At 37.5% G+C, this 15489-nt stretch overlaps 1 protein-coding gene across 11 annotated transcripts in view; it reads left to right on the top strand.

Annotated features, from left to right (window-relative positions):
- Window positions 1–15489, top strand: part of LOC112678549 (LINE-1 retrotransposable element ORF2 protein) — a 156662-nt gene that overhangs the window by 8888 nt on the left and 132285 nt on the right. The gene's annotated exons all lie outside the window — the stretch shown is intronic.

The raw sequence follows: 15489 nt of genomic DNA, 5'->3' as shown, positions 1-15489 counted from the left end.
AATTGAGCTTTACTAGCTTCTCTCTAGGCTGCTTCTAGATCCACGTAGCATCCTGTGCTTTTAAGATGGTCTTAGGTAGAAAGAGTGGATGATGGTGAAACATACACTTGAAGACAGAATTCTTTTTTTTTTTTTTTTTATTAAACAAAACAGATTTTGTTTATTTATGAGAGACACCAAGAGGCAGAGACACAGAGAAGCAGACTGCACACAGGGAGCCCAATGTGGGACTCCATCCTGGGACTGTGGGATCATACAAAGGCAGACACTCAACTGCTGAGCCACGCAGGTGTCCTGAAGATAGAGTTCTTAATTGGGGTTCCATGGGTGAACTTCAGAGGGATAGGGATCCCCTGATGTTTTATGCAAATATGTGTGCATATGCATGCGCATTTTTGTGAATAGATCGTTTTTTCCCTCCATTGGATTTTCTATTTATTTATTTATTTATTCATTCATTCATTCATTCATTCATTCATTCATGAGAGACAGAAAGAGAGAGAGAGAGAGAGGCAGATACAGGCAGAGGGAGAAGCAGGCTCCATGCAGGAGCCCGACGTGGGATTTGATCCTGGGTCTCCAGGATCAGGCCCTGGGCTGAAGGCGACGCTAAACTGTAGAGCCACCTGGGCTGGCCTCCATTGGATTTTCTAAGGCATATGTGACTCTCTACCCTTCCTTCACATGGTTAAGAACTACTGTATTGTATAGAAGAGGGAGATAAGTGAAGGCTAAAGAGAGTGATGATAAAAGCTTTATGAAAGAAGAGGAAATGGAGTTGGCCTTTGAGCCTGGGCAGGGTTTGAATAGATGAGAGGAAGAAGAGGGCTATTCTAGTGGATGGTAACAAGAGGAATAAAGGCATGTAGCCAGTGTTGATGGAGCAGGTACAATGTATCAGACACAGATTATCTTTATAAATTCTCACCATAGGACTAGGAGGTAGATATTAATGGTATCTTCATTTTATTTTATTTTATTTTATTTTTTAAAAGATTTTATTTATTCATGAGAGACACACAGAGAGAAGCAGAGACATAGGCAGAGGGAGTAGCAGGCTCCCCACAGGGAGCCCAATGTAGGACTTGATCCCAAGACTTTGGGATCATGACCTGAGCCAAAGGTAGACCCTCAACCACTGAGCCACGCAGGTGTCCCAGTATCTTCATTTTATTGTGGAGAAGACTGATGATCATAAGGATTAAGTAACTTAACCAAGGTCTTGCAGTTAGTAAGTGGTAAACCAGGATGTGAATGTTTTTAGTCTAATCCCAACAATTATCATATAGTTTTTTTCTCTTTTAATCTGTTGGTGTGGTAAATTATATTTATATATTTCATAGATTTTGCATTCTGGAATAAACACAGTCTGATCATGATGTATTATCTTTTCTATACTACTTGGTATAGATATTGGTATACTTTGGTTTGCTAATATTTTGTTTACTTTTCTACATCTATGTTCATGGGTGAGGTAGGCCTGTATTTTTCTTCTTTGAACTATCCTTGTCTTGTTTGAATATCAATATTATATAGTAACTTCACTGACTAAATTGAAGAGTATACCTTTTTCTGATCACTGGTGGAGTTTGTATAAGATTGGAACAACAAGGGCAGCCCTGGTGGCTTAGCGGTTTAGAGCCGCCTTCAGCCCGGGGTGTGATCCTGGAGACCTGGAGATCCTGGAGATCGTGTCCCACATCGGGCTCCCTGCATGGAGCCTGCTTCTCCCTCTGCCTGTTTCTCTTCCTCTCTCTCTCTCTCTCTCTCTCTCTCTCTCTCTCTCTCTCTTTCTCTCTCTTTCTCTCTCTCTCTGTATCTCTCATGAATAAATAAAATCTTAAAAAAAAAGGATTGGAACATCTGATTATTATTGGAACATCTAAATTATTTGATTATATCAAATTACCTAGGTTTGGTATTAACTTGGTGAAGAGTTTTTAAAGTTCTGATTCCAGGGGATCCCTGGGTGGCTCAGCAGTGTGGCGCCTGCCTTCGGCCCAGGGCATGATCCTGGAGTCTCAAGATCGAGTCCCATATCGGCTCCCTGCATGGAGCTTGCTTCTCCCTCTGTGTCTCTGCCTCTCTCTCTCTGTCTCTTACGAATAAATAAATACAATCTTAAAAAAAAAAAAAAGTTCTGATTCCATTTTAAAAGATGAAGCCATTTGACTTCTTAAAACAGTTGTAGTAGCATATATATCTAACATCTCAAATTTACTGTCATAAAATTTTTATAATCTTTAAAAGAATTCTCTTTGGGACGCCTGGGTGGCTTAGCAGTTTAGCACCTGCCTTTGGCCCAGGGTGTGGTCCTGGAGTCCCGGGATCGAGTCCCACATATCTGGCTCCCTGCATGGAGCCTGCTTCTCCCTCTGCCTGTGTCTCTGCCTCCTCTCTGTGTCTCTCACAAATAAATAAATAAAATCTTTAAAAAATTCTCTTTATTTAAAGTTATATCCATCATATCACTCCTAATATTATCTAGTCTATTCTTTTTCTTGATAATCTTACTAGAAATTTTCTATTTTATAAGTTTTTACAAATATCCATTTTTCAGCTTAATTGATACTCTACATTTTATCTTTATTTTCTGTTATTAATTTCTGCTTTTATTATCTTCATTCAACTTAGATTTTATTCTGTTATTCTTTTCAAACTTCTACAGTTTGACTTAAGTTAATTAGTCTTCACACTTTATTCTTAATATGTGAGTATGTAAAGCTATGCCTTTCTCTTCAAGTAATGCTTTTTTACTACTTCTTACAACATTTTGATTTATGATACTTTGAATTTCATTTAGTTCTCTGTATTTTCCTGGAATATTTTTCTTCCTTTTATATTTCCCTTTTCTATATATTTATGATTTAGGTGTTTCATGGTGAGTAGATATACCTAGACTTTTAGAATCCACCTGACAGTCTTCATTTTTTAACTAATGAAATGAAGTTGTCTTCATCAAAATAAAAAGCTTCTGCACAGTGAAGGAAATAATCACCAAAACTAAAAGGCAACCTTTGGAATGGGAGGAGATACTTGTAAATGACATCTAATAAAGGATTAGTATCTAAAATACATAAAGAGCTTATAAAACTCAATACCCCGAAACAAATAATCCTGTTAAAAAATGGGGAGATATTTTTCCAGACATCCAGGTGGCAACAGACACATGAAAAAATGCTGAGTGTTGCTCATTGTCAGGAAAATGAAAATCACAACTGCAATGAGATATCACCTCACACCAGTCAGAAGGGCTAAAAATAACAACATAAGAAACAATGGATATTGGCAAGGATGAAGAGAAAGGGGAACCCTCTGACACTGTTGGTAGAAATGCAAACTGGTGAGCCCCTCTGGAAGACAGTATGGAAGAGTTGTCATTATGTTTTTATTAAAGTTCTCATTAGATTTCTTCTGCCATTAAATCTGTCTCAGTAGGAGCCACCTATTCAGGTATGGTCCATAAACTTCTTGCCCTGTCATATCCGCTATGATATGGCAGGGGGCTGAATCCTATGTGGAGCAGGGTTTGAGATCTCTTTAAGCATTGTGCTTCTCAATGCTGGGGAGGTTCAGTGACTTCCAGCTCTAGTTCTCCCTTAGGCAGTCTTAGCATTGAGCTTGGTCAGAGAAGTCAAGTTTCTCTGCATAGCTCAGTCCTCCTGGAGTTGTGAACAAGGTGTGTGCTCCAGTGGCTGCTCTGCTTGATTTCCTTGGGAACTAAATATCACAGATGAGGCTAGGATTGCCTCTGTCTTTAACAGTGAGCCACCTAATGTGTGTATGCACGCATGTGCGCGCGCACGCGCACGCACACACACACACACACACACACACACCTCTCTTCCCCCATAAGCCATTTATTTTGGTTGCTAAATTATACTGGATGAAGCACGACACCTGGGTATATTCATAATCTACCCCAAACCTACCTTTCTGGTCTCTTTTTCTGCTCTTCCTCCTTACACCAAGTGTTTCATAAATGCTACATTTACTTATCCTTATGTTTCTTGAGCACATGGTCTAGTTTTTTTATTTCCAAAATCTTTTATCAAAAAGCAGGAGAAACAAGAACGGTAACATTAGAAACATAGACCCAGGCTGACATCATCCCAAAATCTGTTTCCCAATGACATTTTTAAAAACGAATAAGGAAACTGAGTCTTGCTCAGGATCATATGGCTAATTTTAGTTAAGATTATTAAATGGTGAAATAAAAATCCAGACAGGAAGGAGGCTGGTGAAACAGTGTTGACAGAGTAGTCCTGCCAGTGAGATGCAGGAGTAGAGGCAAGGTATTTCGTGAGAGTTGTTAGTCATTCATTCACTTAAATGTGTATTAGTTGGAATGTCACCACATGAATTAGGAGGTTACAATTGAGTGAGAAATATTTTATTTTTTATTTTTTTAATTGGAGTTCAATTTGCTAACATATAGCATAACACCCAGTGCTCATCCCTTCAAGTGCCCCCCTCAGTGCCTGTCACCCAGTCACCCCAACCCCCCGGCAATTCCCTTTCCACTACCCCTTGTTTGTTTCCCAGAGTTAGGTGTCTCTCATGTTCTGTTATTCTCACTGATATTTGAGTGAGAAATATTTAAAAATATTTAAATATTTTTAAATTTCTGCTCTATTAGAGACCAAAAATTTGAAAATGCATCATGTATTTGGGAAAACAGCAATTCTGAACTGCTGAAACATTTGAAGGGATAGTAGTAAGTGAGGCTGTGAAGATCACATGGGGCCAGATTGTTAAGGGTTTGCATGTAACACTTTTTTCTATATTTATTCAACCAACATTTACTGAAAACTTACTGTATGCCAGAAGCCACACTAGCAATGGGGATATAGGAGTGAGAAAGACAGTGTTTCTGTTCCTCAGGAGCTATAGGCATTAGGGAGTTGATGGAATGAAGCAATTTAAGCCTGTAGATTGATGGAAAATTCACTCTAGTGGCAGTCAAGGGGAAAGTGATGGGAGACAGAGAGTCTAGATAGGTAGAAGGCCGCTGCCTTAGTTCAAGAGAAAAATGATAGGAGCTTAGACTATGGAGGGTGACGGCAGTTGTCAGAGTAGATGTAATAGGGGAACATTCGTGGGGGTAGGGAGAAGGTAAAGGTGGCAGGACCCAGAGATAGGGAGAGAGAGAGAGAGAGAGAGAGAGAGAGAGAGAGAGAGAGGCTGGCCAATAGCTTCTAGCTGTATCCTTCCTTGTCTGGTCTGAAGGTGGTGGTGATGTTGCTGCATCTCAGCTCTTGTTTCTGCTTCTTATGGGCTCCTGGAGATAGAGAAAAAGAGTCTTAATGACCTATTTTGCGCCCCCCCCCCCCCCCCCCCCCCCCCGGTACCATTGGTTGAAGCATTGCACTGGTAAACACAGGATGTTGTTAGTTAGGTTAGGGTTCACAGTCAACTAGTTTGTAATAATTGAAAATGGTCTTGTGGAGAAATTAAATTATTTTCTAAATTTTTACTATAGCAGCTAGAGATCTCTTTGAGGTAATTCTATGACTTATCTTATATAGCTGTTGTGAAAAGAATTGCTAAGTAAGGCAATATTATATAGTTGTATGTATAAATATATAGTTTGAAATTTTTAATGACAACTAGTTTTTGTTGTCTCTGTTTTCATTTAACAGCTGTAAAATTAAAGGGGAAATGGCAATTGCCATTTTAACAAAGGATATTTTACCAAATATCCTTTTGTCTCTCTTTTCTTCCTTTGGCATCTTGTAAAAATCTGTTTTCTTACACTATGCAACAAAAGGATTTATTCCCTTGACAATATATTTAATAACAGAAAATTTAGCAAACACTATAGATACCTTCCAAGTTGTAACTCCTCAATTTATTATAAGCAAGTAAGTGCTGAGAACATTTTGTTACATTATATTTTTCTCCGGATTTATAGCTCCCAGATTAGCAGTATGTGTAAGCTACACATGACAGCTTATCTATGAAACATTCATGATAGCATTTTATGCTATTTGCCGCCTTGAAAATGGACACATGATAGGTAGGATATCTTTATTTTTTACATTTTCTAGTTTGCATCAGTTGTGAATTAACAAATAATTAGCGAATGTCCAGTGCAATGGAATACCAAGTGCCATAGAGAGACAACAAGATGCCTGTATTGCAGGGATTGTTAATCCAACTGAAAAGACAAAATGCATTATGGAAGGCATATAAAAAATGTGGCAGTACTTCCCAGATATTGTAATGTACATGTATTTGCTCTCACTTTCTTACCCCCTTACTGGTCCCAATGCTCTTCATGGACATATGCTTCCTACTTATCGTATGTAGAAAGAAGGGAAGTCACGTATCAATATTTTGGGAATAAGATCCAGTACCTCCCAGGAGGAAACAAGATCTGAATGAAGTGCCATCTAAATAAAGTGGAGGATAAAGTTTGAAAAGATACTTTAGTACTTATGAAGTTCTTTCAGATCTGTTTAGTAGTAACCAGTATGAAATTTTAAAAAAATGATAAAACTTATAAACTCACTGCCTGCCAAGAGAGTCCTAAGTTCATAAGTTTAATTAGGAAAAGTATTTTCTTATTTGATGCTGCTGCCTCTTCTGGTTTATGCTCAGAGAAGAGGGGTGACTTCCCCAGGAAACCCTGTCTTCTGACTACTGTCTTTGGCCTGGGGCCTCCACTGTGCTCTCCTCTCACCAGCACCAGAGCCTAGGCAAGATCAGGTGCTTAAGATGGTGCCAGAGTGTCATCAGAGTCAGTACCTTCTGACTCTGTGACATTTGTCCTCTCCCCTCCTGGATTCTGTTCATTTTGGGTACAAAGGTTAGGCCTTTGGGAAATGCTGTGGGCCTGCAGCCTGGGACTCATGACACATTATTGTGGATCCTTAGGATCTCTAATTTCTGTTCTGGACTTTCAGTCCTTCTATACTCTTGCTGAATCTAGATGCAACCTATCAAACTTATGTTTTGTACAATGAAATTATAAAAAATTTAATATACTATTTTAGAATTGAGACAAATGAAAGTGACAGTTATAATTTAAAATGTAAACTAATTGTCCAGTAGAACTGAAGTCATATACACAGAGTTTTGGAAAATAAAACCTAGAGATATCACAAACTTGGATTTTATCATTTAAAAATGGCCTAAGTACTTTCTAAAGATTCTTCCATAGCATACTGAGTCAGGTGTTTTGTTTTGTTTTGTTTTGTTTTGTTTTTGATATAGTGGACTGAAAATGTAGCTCCAGGTTCTTGAACCTATAAGAATAGTTGATGTCGGTTAGGAATGATCACTCTAGTACCCAAAAGGGCCAGGCAGGAAATGTACCTGACTGAAACCAACAGCTGCCACACATTCTGACAAATTATTTGCAGAGATCTGTGCTGGCTTTGCTGGTCCAGAAATTTTAAAAATATTATTTAGCTACTATAGGTTAATCTGGGCCTGAAAATGATCACTCAAGAAACCTGTTAAATGTGTTTGCAAAGTCTCCTAGAACTAGCATTTCTCTGAAACGGTACCTGGATAAGCCTTCCAAGTGTCTGCTGTGTTTGTTTCTTTGAGTAACCACTTTGAAAGGACTTTCCAGTTTATGAGACTATAGTATAGTCTCATTTACTCTTAAACTTTATCAGCAAGCAAAAGAATAGTAAAAGAAAACAAAGATAATAAAAAACTGAAAAACTGTCATGAGAGTATAGTTTTCTAAATGTTGACACCAGAAAATCAGATATGGCTGAGAAACAGCAGCATCTTTCCTGAAATATGCTCATCTGAACCAAAGTTGTTATAACTCAAAGCAAGAGGGATCCATTTTGAAGGCAAATGATCAAGGTTGCTATGGAAATGATGCAAAAAATGATTCAGAATATTACCCAGAAATACATTTCCTTGACTATTGATAAATCTCATGCAACATGTGCCAGTCTATGGCTATTATAAAATGAACTGGAGGGATCCCTGGGTGGTGCAGCGGTTTGGCGCCTGCCTTTGGCCCAGGGCATGATCCTGGAGACCCAGGATCGAATCCCACATCGGGCTCCTGGTGTATGGAGCCTGCTTCTCCCTCTGCCTGTGTCTCTGCCTCTCTCTCTCTCTCTCCCCCCGTGTGACTATCATGAATAAATAAATTAAAAAAAAAATGAACTGGATATCAGAGGTTCCTAGTGACTCTGTCTTTGGAACTGTCCATCATGTGTAACCCACACTTAGTTGCCTTTATAGGTACAAATATTTAAAAATATTAATATCTAGAATCTGATCATTTCCCCCCTACTTCTTGATACATCTTGGCCCAAGCTTTTAACTATCTCTTATCTGAATGATGACACACTATGACACAGAGTTATGTACGCAGAGTAGGAGGTTTTCAGATTTAAGTATATGTGAGAATCACTAAGAGTGTTTGTTACAAAAATTGGTTTTATTCTGATTCAGAGGATCTGCAGACCACATTTTGAGACCCATTGCTTTAAAATGAAAAATAAGGGGCAGCCTGGGTGGCTCAGTGGTTTAGTGCCACCTTCAGCCCAGGGCCTGAGCCTGGGGACCCAGGATCAAGTCCCACATTGGGCTCCCTGCATGGAGCCTGCTTCTCCCTCTCCCTGTGTCTCTGCCCACCCCCTCTCTGTGTGTTTCTCATGAATAAATACATAAAATCTTAAAAAAATAAAATGAAAATTAGGAAGCATCATATAGGTTTTGATTTGTTTTCTCAGTTAATGGTCTTGTTCACAGACTTTGGAAACCATTGCTTTAGCTGAAAAATGTTAAGATTCCTTCAAGAAAGGAAAATAAGTTTTATCATTACTCAGAGCCCATTTTTTTGCATATTCATGATGACCTCAAAGTTTATACTCCTAACTCAGAGCTTTTCTTTGAACTTTAGGTGTGTATATACATATGTCTACTGGAACACCTACTGGAATGTCTAATAGATTTCTTCCACTTCACATAGCCACATAAAAATCCTCCCTCCAAGCCTGGTCCTCTTGCAGTTTTCCCAATTTTGGTTAATGGCAACACTATTCTTCCAGCTGTTCAGGCCAAAAAACTTGGAATCATTCAAGGAAGTATTTTAAGTATTTTTCTTCTTTTTTATATCCCGCTTCTAATAGACTAACAAATCCCTTTGCCTCTACCTTCAAAATATATCTAGAATCTGATCATTTCCCCCCTACTTCTTGATACATCTTGGCCCAAGCTTTTAACTATCTCTTATCTGAATTATTGTGGCTCTCTGTACTGTTTGTTCTCTTTACTTCCATTCTTGTTCCTTTATAATCTATTCATAGCACAGCAGCAAGAGTGTTCTAAAATTAAAACTACATCATGTCCCTCTACTGCTCCAAGCCCTGCAGTGGTTTCCCTGTGTCACTTAGAGTAACAACCTCACAACTGAGATTGACCTACAAAGTTGTGGATCTCTCTGATCTCTTCTTACATCTATCTCCCTCCTACTCACTTTCTTCTAGGCTCAGTGTCCTCCACACTATTTCTTGAAGCCATAGTGCCTTTGTACTAGCTGTTCCTTCATTGTACTAGCTGCTGGAATGCTCTTCCCTGGGATACGTGAATGGTTCCCTTCCTCACCTCCTTCGAGTCTTTGCTCAGATGTTGCTTGCTCCAAGGGCCAACTTTTATTCCTTAATTTATTTGAAATCGTGATCCCCCTTCCCTCCTGCCCATCTTTTCTACCATGAGTTCCCCAGTCCCCTTTGCCCTGCTCTGATTTTCCATAACCCCTATCCCCTAGTAAAATACTAGATTTGCTTTTCATTTTTTTCATTGATAGTTTTTTCTTTCCCCCAGACTGGAACATAAGGGCCACAAGGAAGAAATTTTTATCCATTTTGTTTGTTGAAGTGTTCCTAGTGTTTAGAAAGGTGCTCAATAAATATTTCCTGAGTAAACTCAATGAAATGTTTATGGAGTAGTTACTAAAAATCAAGTGCTGTTCTAAGTTTAAGGAGTACAGCTCCAAAGAGGCTGGATAGCTCTGCCTTCGTGAAGATATTTCTCATGGGAACCAACTGCAAAGCAGCAGAACTGCAGAATGTGCAGCATTTTGTGTAGAGGCCAATGTGATAGAGCTGATGAAGTAGCCACAGCAGTCACGGATGGAGGAGAATACCTAGTAGCAGCCCTGCACAAAAGGCAGAGTGGATTGTAAAAGCTGTGGTAAGCAGGAAAGTGAAAACTTCCAGAAAACCGAGAGAGTTACAGAATACTAAAGTATAGGAATTACCGGAAAAAAAAAAAATTAAGCCCAAAGAAGAAAGAATATGTGGGGAAAATGAAAAGAAAGCTTGTGTAAATAGCATATAATAAAAAACTCCCACTAACAGTGTCTTAAGCACACAGTGGTTTATTTCATTCCATGAAAGAAATCCACAGGAGGGGAGCCAGGTGTTAGATGGAAGCTTCAGGACCCCACTAGTGACCAGTTGTCCTATCTTAGCACATGCCTTCTATCCTCAAAATCACTTCCTGGAAGGAAGCAAAGGGAAGGAAAAAGGAATCTTCCAGAAAATGACATAATACATCTCACGGACTAGAACTTAATCCCCTGGCCATACCTAGCTACAAAGGAGTCTAAGGAAACTTGTCTTTTAATCCAGGGCCTTGCCATCACAAATATCTCTCCCATAGTAATAAATGGATAAGTTGCAATTTCCTAGAAGAGGATCTAAGAGTAAAACCCAGAGCATGAGAGCACCTCGGTGACTCAGTCAGTTGAGCAGCCAACTTTTGGTTTTGGCTCAGGTCATGATGTCAGGATCCTGGGATCGAGCCCTATGTCAGGTTCTGCACTCAGTATGGAATCTGTGATTCTCTCTTTTCCTCTCCCTTTGCCCCTCCCCCAACTTGTACACTCTTTCTCTCTCAAATAAATAAATAAATAAATAAATAAATAAATAAATAAATATTTAAAACAAATCAAAGCCCACAGAGCATAAAAGAACCAGGCCAAGGGTTTTAATTATATCTGGTAGGAAGGATTGATAGTTAAAATTGTACTCTCTGTATAATTTGATACCCCTAGTTTTTGTGTGTTGAGGATAATTAGCAGGGAGGGAGATTTAAAAGTTACAAAACACTGATGTCCCTTGAAGAGATGGTGAGAATTTCAAATTGAAATGGTGCTTTATGCTTCTGACATGGAACATTGACTGTTTTAATGTCCTTTGAGTAAAGGAGTACAGCAACCTAAGAATTGGTGTATCTTTTGGACCACATTTAGGGAATCTTTGTAAAGAGGATTAGGAGTCATTTGTTTTAAAATTTATTTTAATGTTAGTATTTTTAAAAATAAAGGAACAGAGATACCTGGGCAGCTCTGTCAGTTAAGTGTCTGACTCTTGATTTCGGCTCAGGTCATGACCTCAAGCCCCAAACCTCAAGCTCCCAGCATGGAGCCTGTTTAAAATTCTCTCTCTCTCTCTCCGTTTCCCAACCCCCCTTTCTACCAATAAAAAAAACCAAAAAAAACAAAAACAAACAACAACAACAACAAAACGACAAAAAAGGAATACATGTACAGTGAAAAGGACATCATTTCACTGCAGACCATTATATTCTTAACCTTTCAGACTTTCAGTGGCTCTGCCCAGAAGCAACTAATTTTACCAGTTTCTTGTATAAGAAAGAGTCCTATAAAACTCATGAACCTTGTGAAAATGAATGCTTAGTTCTTATTGGTAACAGTGATTTGTAGGCATTAAGTAGAAGAACAAGCTAAAATGATACCATCTCTAAGAAACCCATCCATGATTAGGCCGGGCAGATGTTACTACCTCCCAAACTCCTTCATATCTTTTTATAATTATCATTATTTTTTGTTGTGGGAAAACATATGTAACATAGAATTTGCCACTTTAACTTAAGTGTAAAGGTCAGTGGCATTGAGTAAATTCATATTGTTGTTCAGGCAACATCATTATCCATTGCTAGAACTTTATCCTCATCCCAAACAGAAACTTTGTCATTAAACACCAACTCTTCATTCCCTCCCCCAGTCCCTGGTAACCACCAATCTATTTTCTGTCGCTATGAATTTGCCTATTCTAGGTTATCTCATATCATTGGAATTGTATATCTGTCCTTTTGTGTCTGACTTCTTTTACTTGGCCTAATGCTTCAGGGCTCATTTGTAGCATGTGTCAGAATTACCTTCCTTTATAAAGGCTGAATAATATTCCATTGTATGGATATTCCATATTTTATTTACCTGTTTATCTATTAGTGAATATTTGTTTTTTTCACCTTTATGCTATTGTGAATATTATTAATATGAACATTGGTGTACTAATATATGTTTGAGTTCCTACTTTCAATTCTTTTGTATTCTTCATGTCTTTTTATAATGTACCATGATTTGTTGTAGTTAATACACAGATGCTTTAAATTCCTTATTAGATTCTAATCCCTTGGAAGCAGAGCCCATAATTTTTTTCCCACTTAAAAATTTACTTATTTGGTTATTCAACAGTTATGTATTGAGTACTTGCTGAGTACCAGGTACCAGGCTAGACTTTAGAGACACAGAGTGCAATGACAAACATGACCTCTGTCTTCTTGCAGCAACGGTCTAGTGAGGAACATTTTTTTCTTCATTTCATGTAGAAAAGTGCCTTGCACATTGTAAACATTCAACAAATATTTGTTGACTTTAACCAAGTCAATTAGTAAATAAGTAAATTAACTTACTGACTTCACATGTCCTTAGTAATTCCTGAGGACATCATATCAGTGACTGGATGTTAGTGAAAATATTTAGAACAAATGTAAACTCTGTGAGTTTAGGAATCATGTTTTTTTGTTCATATTGTATTTCTGGCATATAGGATGGTGACTAGCACACAGTATGGGCTTAATAATTTTTAAACAAATACTAATAACATAATTTGTTCTAAAGAACTATGACAAGTTCTAATGAACTCTGCCCATATATTATGATTAGAAAAACTGAGACATTTAAGAAAAGCCAGAAAAGTAGTGACCAAGTCAGAAATAGAACCTGGGTCTCCTGACCTTCAAGATGATGCTTTATGCTCTTTATGACACTAGTATATAAAATTAGAACTGATGTTCCACCTTTCTGCGAAAGATGTGAACTTTAATTAACTATAATCACACACAGTATGGAGAAAGTTTAAGGTCTTTACGTTTCCTAAAAATGATAATGAATCAGATTCCAAAATAAGCTTGTTAAATGCTATTCTTAAAGAAAAAGGATAGTAGCATATGATGATGAATTGCTATTTCTGTTAAGGATAAGGTGTTACTGTACTGCCTGCTTGGGAAGGCCTCACCAAACTATGTCTAACTTGATATGTCATTTCTTTGCTCATTCAGCTCAACTTCTTTTTGAGGGTTTGGAAATGATATCCAGTTTTTGGCTGTCAATTAATTATTTAGGCCTTTTGGGTCTTTTTGAGCAACCTGGTTTGGAAACATTTGATCCTATGTTATACGAGTTAAAGTTTATTTCATTAGGAATTCTGGCTAAATTTTTAATGAGTGAGAAGGTTGAGGCCTTTAATTATCTAAAAGTTTTTGTATTATTTGTGGGTCTTCAAACCAAGGAGTTTTATTATAATTTTATTATTTTTAATTTTTAAAATTTATTGTTATTATTATTATGATTTATATAGAGAGAGTGCATGAGTGCACCTGGGATGGGGGGTGGGGGTAGGGTTGAGTGACAGGGAAGGATAGAGAGAAGAGAGAGAGAATCTTAAGCAGGCTCTATAACCAGCATGAGCAGATGCAGAGCTTGATCTCATGACTCTGGGATCATGACCTGAGCCAAAATCAAGAGTCGGACACTTAACCAACTGAGCCACCCAGGTACCCCAAGCCAAACTATTTTTAAATTCCAGATATTTCAGTGTTAGAGAAGGCTCCAGTATTTGAAATGTGCAAATTCATCTTATAATAAAATCCAAGAAGAGTATAGACTAATTCACACCCAACTTTAGTTGATCAAATTCTGAGACTATCATTGGCACAGGAAATAGAGGACCTTAATTCATTAGAGAAACAATTTTGTGTAAATATGTAAAGAGTTTGACATTTTAAGAAGAGTAAATTGAGCACACATTCTCCCGGAGAACTTGAAGGGAATGGAGTACTACCAGTACTGGCCCCAAAGTTAAGAAGAACTTGGATACTGTTGGAAAGAGAATAAGCCTAAATGTCAAACCTGTTGCCCTTGGTTTTATTGTGTGTTTTTAAATTTTTTTGCTTTAAAAATATTGAGATCTAGTTGACATGTAACATTGTGTAGATTTAAGGTTACAGTTCGTTGATTTGATACATTTATATGTTGCAGTATGATTACTGCTATAGCATTTAATGAACACTTTCATCACGTCACACAGTTATTTCCTTTTTGCAATGAGAACAATTAAGACTAGTTTAGACTTATAAACTAGTAACTTATAAACTTATAACTTATAAACTTATAACTAAAGACTAGCAACTTTAGTTTATAATACAGTATTGATTATAATCACTCCATTATGCGTTAGATCTCAGGGATTTATTGATTGACTAGTTGCAAGTTCATATTCTTAAGCAAGGTCTCCTCAATTCTGCCTGCCAAGCTTCTTTTAATCACCCATCTGGTATTTGTTTTTAGGAGCTCAGCTTTTTTAGATTACAGATTTAAGTGATACCCTGGAGTATTTGTCTTTCTCTGTCTAACTTATCTCACTTGGCATAATCATCCAAGTTGATGCAAATGGTGGGACTTCTTTCTCATGGTTGAATAATATTCCTTTGTGTATATGTATACACACATCTTCTTGATCTATTATTTGCTGATGGACACTTAGGTTTTTTCCATATCTTTGCTGTTGTGAATAGTGCTATAATTAACATGGGAGTGCAGATATCTCCTCAATATCTTGTTTTCATAACTTCTAGAAGAAAACATAATGGAGAAGCTCCTTGACATTGATCTTGGCAATGATTTTTTGACTATGACACCAAAAGCACAAGTAACAAAAGAAAAAATAGATAGGACTACATCACACTAAAAAGCTTCTGCACAGCAAAGGAAACCATTCACAAAATGAAAAGGTAGACTACGAAATGGAACAAAATATTTGCAACTATATATGGGTTATATATCTATTGCAACTATATAGTTAACAACTATATTGTTGTCCTTGTTGATGGTCAGACTTCTCAGATAATGAAATTTGTTTCTGTCTTTATGACAATAGGAAATTCTCAAAACCTTCTGACTTACTACACTTTTTATAAGAATGCAGGTATTCCACTGGTTTTGTTGTTGTTCTTGTTATTGTTTGGGACTTTCCCATAATACACTTTTCTATAGCTAGTAGGAAGATAAAATGGCCAAATGGCGGCCCATGATGTTTGGTCTTTCACTACCCTATGTGATTTGGATGAAATACATACAAGTATGTGTTGTGATAGGGAGGGCCAGAGATAAGTAGAGATCATATAGTGAAATCAAAGAAC

The sequence above is a fragment of the Canis lupus genome, chromosome 29, assembly GCF_003254725.2.
Source record: "Canis lupus dingo isolate Sandy chromosome 29, ASM325472v2, whole genome shotgun sequence".
NCBI classification, from domain to species: Eukaryota; Metazoa; Chordata; class Mammalia; order Carnivora; family Canidae; genus Canis; species Canis lupus.
Note: the sequence above shows the minus strand (reverse complement) of the source record. Positions and strands in the feature narration are given on the sequence as shown.